Source organism: Brachionichthys hirsutus, unplaced genomic scaffold (assembly GCF_040956055.1).
Source record: "Brachionichthys hirsutus isolate HB-005 unplaced genomic scaffold, CSIRO-AGI_Bhir_v1 contig_1069, whole genome shotgun sequence".
NCBI classification, from domain to species: domain Eukaryota; kingdom Metazoa; phylum Chordata; class Actinopteri; order Lophiiformes; family Brachionichthyidae; genus Brachionichthys; species Brachionichthys hirsutus.
Window position 1 is genome coordinate 69,554 of NW_027180587.1, and position 5,447 is coordinate 75,000.

At 46.6% G+C, this 5,447-nt stretch overlaps 1 pseudogene; it reads left to right on the forward strand.

The window, feature by feature from the left end:
* Positions 1-648: 648 nt before the first annotated feature.
* Positions 649-4,990, forward strand: LOC137916057 (gastrula zinc finger protein XlCGF57.1-like; annotated as a pseudogene).
* Positions 4,991-5,447: the final 457 nt, after the last annotated feature.

Here is a 5,447-nt window from a genome sequence, read left to right on the forward strand (position 1 = left end):
GCAGCATCTGTTTGAGACAGAAATGAGGGACGCTGTCCTGCAGCATCTGTTTGAGACAGAAATGAGGGACGCTGTCCTGCAGCACCTGTTTGAGACAGAAATGAGGGACGCTGTCCTGCAGCATCTGTTTGAGACAGAAATGATGGACGCTGTCCTGCAGCATCTGTTTGAGACAGGAATGAGGGACGCTGTCCTGCAGCATCTGTTTGTTATTTTGACCATATTTCATGTGAGCTCCTGAGAACTGCGTTAACTTCTGTAAAAAGGGTAGAAAATGGGACCTCAATAGTTCTCAATAAAGCTGATCCACCCTCCTGTCCAGACGGTGGCAGCAGTGAGCTGGAGAGCCCTTTGACTACCGCCATCGTAGAAGAAGACTGAGAAGAAAACCGTAGAAGAAGAAGCAACACGAGGCTACTGCTAGCAGCCTCAGCGGCGGGAGAAGTTTCCGGCCTCGGCAGCAGCTCGAGCTCCGGTAAACGGCAAAGAGGCTTTCTGGCGGCTTCCGGTCTCACCGGCTGTCTGGAGAGACTCTGTTCTGTTCTCGTTACCGGAACACGGTAGCAGCTGGAGCTAGTGGAGCTAGCTTAGCCTGCTAGCCGGGGACAAAGAGGCTGTGAAGGGTCGTTGCTGCTGGGCGGAGTCAGAATGAGTGACGTCCGGACGCTGAGAGCTTTCGTCCGGCAGCGACTAACTGCTGCTGCTGAAGACATCATCGAGCAGCTTGAAAGAACGCTAGCGAAGTACGAGGAGCAGCTTCGGGGGGGACAGAAGCTGCTGGACGCTGTTCTGGGTCCTCGAGTCCACCTCCAGAGAGCAGGTTGGTCCAGTCTGGTTCTGGTTCTGGTTCTGGTTCTCACTGCTGGGATGGAGCTCGGTACATTTACTGAATACTGTTGGGGTTAAATCAAAGGACCATGTTTGTGTGTCTGAGTTCAGGAAGTCCAGCTCAGGAGTCCGTTCTGGTTCCTCCACATGCAACCAGTCCAAGGGCTCGATCCATAAAGCAAATACGAGCAGCTGGTGCTGGTTGGTCTGTCTAGATCCGGTTCTGTGAAGTCCAGCAGAGGTTCGGTTCAGTTCCTGAGGAAGGCTAACGATCTGTTTAAGCAGAGGTTCTGACCAGAGACCAGAAGGTTGATGTTCACTGACTTTAATTATAACACTAATTAATTAAAAGCAGAGACCTGCATGTGTTCAGGGTTCTAGTGGGGCAATATGGGATAATCATCTCTGTAAGGTAAGGAGGGGCCTGGCCGGTGAGGGCTTTAAAAGTGAGTAGAAGGATTTTATATTCAATTTGTTCCCTAACAGGAAGCAGAGACGGCAGAACAGGGGAAATGTGTTCTCTGTCTGGTTCCTGTCAGAACCCGAGCTGCTGCATTCTGGATCAGAACACGAGCTGCTGCGTTCTGGATTAGCTGGAGATGTTTAATAGACCTTTTTGGGGCAGCCGGACAGTAAGGAGTTGCAGTAGTCCAGTCTGGAAGTCACAAAAGCATGGACTATTTTTTCTGCATCTTTTCGGGTCAGTAGGTGCCTGACCTTTGAAATATTCTGAAGGTGAAAGAACGCAGTCCTTGAGACGTGCTTTATCTGGGACTGAAAGGACAGGTCCTGATCAAAGATTACCCCCAGATTCTTGGCAGTGGTGCTGGTGGACACTGAGGGTGCATTCCCACTGCACCAAGAGGACTCGGTTCCTTTGGGAGCAGATTCCTGCATTTATAATTCGCTGAAAGGTCTGCAATCACACTGTGATTTCTTCACGAAACGAACTTTCGGAGCAGCGTCACGTGGCTGAAAGGGGCGCCCATCGATTGGACAAAGTAGAAGGGGAAGTCCCGCCCTCTCCCATGTTTTATTTTTTTTCGAGTGCGCGGTTGCGGCTGCTGCTCATTCAAGGAGGGAAGCTCATTTAGTTAGAATAGAATAGCACTTTACTGTCATTTCACACAGTGATGCAATGAAATTAAGTAGGCTCCGCACAAGTGTAATAAATAGTGAAGGTGAATAACACACAAAAACAAAACAAGAACAATACACAGGACAGCGGGCATGGAGCTATTATGCTAAACACAAACAGCATTAATGGCAGTAGATGCTGTGAATACGATTGTTTTGAGTGTTGTTCAGTGTGGGGATGATGGTGGCAGCCTTCAGACATGTAGGGACGGTGGCCTGCGCCAGGGAGGGGTTGAACAGCTTGGTGAAGACCCCTGACGGCTGCTCTGCACACGCCTTGACCACCGTTCCCGGGACACCATCCGGTCCAGCAGCCTTCCTGGGGTTCACCGCTTAGTTCTGGCCTAAATCATTAATGTTACACAACGCTAGTCATTTTTTAGCAAAGACAAAGTCGCTGTGGATCCGTAAAGTCTCCGGATCAGTTAAGAACAATGGAATGAAAAGCTATTGCGCTGCTGAGCAGCTGATTCTCCGCTCCGCGCTGGACTGTTAAAGCGCCGTGGAGCTGCTGAACAAAAGATAAACGTATTATAACGCATATTTAGTAAATTAAATCTACACACACCGGTACATGTTTCACCACTTGTAGTTTTTCTGGTAACTGAGCTTCCCCTGCAGAGCAGCTTGGAGTACTCGCTGTACTTCCTCTACCGGAGACGCACCGCGTAGCGTCGCTACGTACAGCTGATCCTGCCTTTGCTCCGCCCAAAGGAACCGAGACCCTCCTTTTCAGGCAGACTTTTTTGATTCTCTCCAGAGTCCGGATGCGCGTTCCCACTGGCCCAAACGGAGCGGATTATCCGAGGAAAGGAACTCTGGTCATTTTAAAAGGGAGCAAACGATGGCAGTGGGAACGCACCCTGAGACGCCATCTAGTTCTCCTCCAACACTAGAACAAACGTTTCTGAGATGCTTTGGCCCAAGAACCAGAACCTTTTATTTAGGTTTAATAACAGGATGTTCTCGGTCATCCAGGAGTTAATGTCCTTAAGGCACGTCTGAAGTCTAACCAACTGATCGACCTTGTCTGGCTGAACTGACAGGTATAATTGTGTATCGTCTGCATAGCGGTGGAAATTTATGCTATGTTTCTTAATAATGTTACCTAAGGGAAGCATATACAGCGTGAACAGAATAGGTCCAAGCACTGAACCCTGTGGAACTCCATATTTAACTTCAGTGTACGTAGGAGTTTTATCATGAACACGTACAAACTGAAATCTATCAGATAAATATGATCTAAACCAGTTCAATGCAGATCCTCTAACACCAACAGATTGTTCCAGCCTCTGTAACAGAATCTGATGATCTATTGTGTCAAAGGCTGCACTGAGATCTAATAAAATAAGCACGGAGACAAGTCCATTATCAGACGCTATTAAAGGTCATTGGTGACTTTAACTAATGCTGTCTCTGTGCTATGATGAGCGCTGAAACCCGACTGGAAAACCTCAAATAACTTATTGTCTTGTCAGAATTCACACAGCTGACTGGAAACTGCTTTCTCTAGAAGCTTTGACAGGAATGGAAGGTTTGAAATTGGCCGATAGTTAGCCGAGACATCAGGATCCAATGTTGGTTTTTTGAGAAGCGGTTTAATGACTGCTGTTTTAAAAGACTTGGGTACATAGCCTGTGAGTAAAGATAGATTAATTATATTTAGCGAAGCAATACTAATTTAGGGGAGGACTTCTTTAAGTAGCTTAGTTGGGACCGGGTCCCTATATTCACGTTCAGGAGTCATAATCTAACACTATTAAATAAATAAGGTCCCAATAATATAGTAACGGTAGTTTCATTTTCTGTAGCTTTTGGCAGAATAAAAATCAGGACAATCTTTCTGAAAGTCTAAGGAAATCAAATTCAAAAATCAGATTTCTTTGTAAAAACACATTTATCAGTTTGAATCTTGCATAACAATTATTAGGCTAATCTGAGCAATTACAACCAAATATAAATGTATGTATTTATGTCTTGTCTAGATGTTGAACAGCTGTTGGCCACAACAGAAGAGGTTGACCCTGAACGGCACGACTTCAGACCCAATCGGGACCAGGACGACCCCCCCAGAGCTGCGCCACATCAAAGAGGAACAGGAGGAAGTCCAGATCCATCAGGAGAAAGAGCAGCTGCAATGGCTGAAGGAGGAGGAGGATGATGTCACAGAGTTAACATTCTCTTCGGTCCCTGTGAAGATGATGATGGAGGGAAACCTGACACCTCACAGATTCATGATGAAGAGATGAAAACAGAGGCTGATGGAGAAGAATATTTAGGCCCAGAACCAGAGGAAGACGAGATGTCACACTCTGAACCAGAGGACGGGGACAGGTCTGACCTGGAGGACACCAGTGAACCTCGGTCAGACTTGGAGCAGTTGAGAAACCACAAAGAACCCGAGTGTAGTACTGAAAATACACCAGTTAGCTCCTCTGAATGTGTTTCAAGCTCTGATGACAAGAAACATCTGCAGGAACACAGTGGAGGCAAAACAGCAGTGAAACCAGTTAGTTGTTCAGTTTGTAAAAAGAGTTTTCCATTTAAATCAGTGCTTCTCAGGCACATGAGAACCCACACAGTGGAGAAACCTTTTAGTTGTTCAGATTGTGGTAAAGGATTTAGACACGGTGGAAGTCTAAATGAGCGCATGAGAATCCACACAGGAGAGAAACCTTTTAGTTGTTTGGATTGTGGTAAAGGATTTAGACACGGTGGAAGTCTAAATGAGCACATGAGAATCCACACAAGAGAGAAACCTTTTAGTTGTTCGGATTGTGGTAAAGGATTTAGACACGGTGGACATCTAAGAGAGCACATGAGAATCCACACGGGAGAGAAACCTTTCAGTTGTTCAGTTTGTGCTACAGGATTCAGACACGGTGGAACTCTAAGACGGCACATGAGAATCCACACAGGGGAGAAACCTTTCAGTTGTTTAGCTTGTGCTAAAAGATTTACACGGGGTGGAACTCTAAGACGGCACATGAGAATCCACACAGGGGAGAAACCTTTCAGCTGTTAAGTTTGTGCTAAAAGATTTAGACACGGTTCTCATTTAGAGCAACACAAGTGTCTTAGTAACAACAGTTGAATTAAATGAAAGTGCCAGTTTGTGAGCGCTGTGTGATGTGGTGTGTACAGCTACACACACGCCATCTGTCTGGTGAGAATAAAGTGGGGCGTCTTGGTGCCAGAGATGCTTTGCCCCAAAATCCAGACTGACTTGTCGATACCACTAAAAGCAGCTTGAGTTCCATCTGTATGGATCCACTATCTGCCCACATCTGGATCAGCTCAGCTTCCTGCTGTGTTCATGTTCAATCGGCCAATGAACTTAAGGAGTAACATCGGGTGGGTACGTTTCACCTGAGCTGTGTTGTCACGGCGATGCGCCAGCTCTTCCCTTACGGTTGCATCGTGACTGAGTTGGAATGAAGTGGTGAAGATGGATTCCCACCCCTGTTCTGATTTACTTCAGC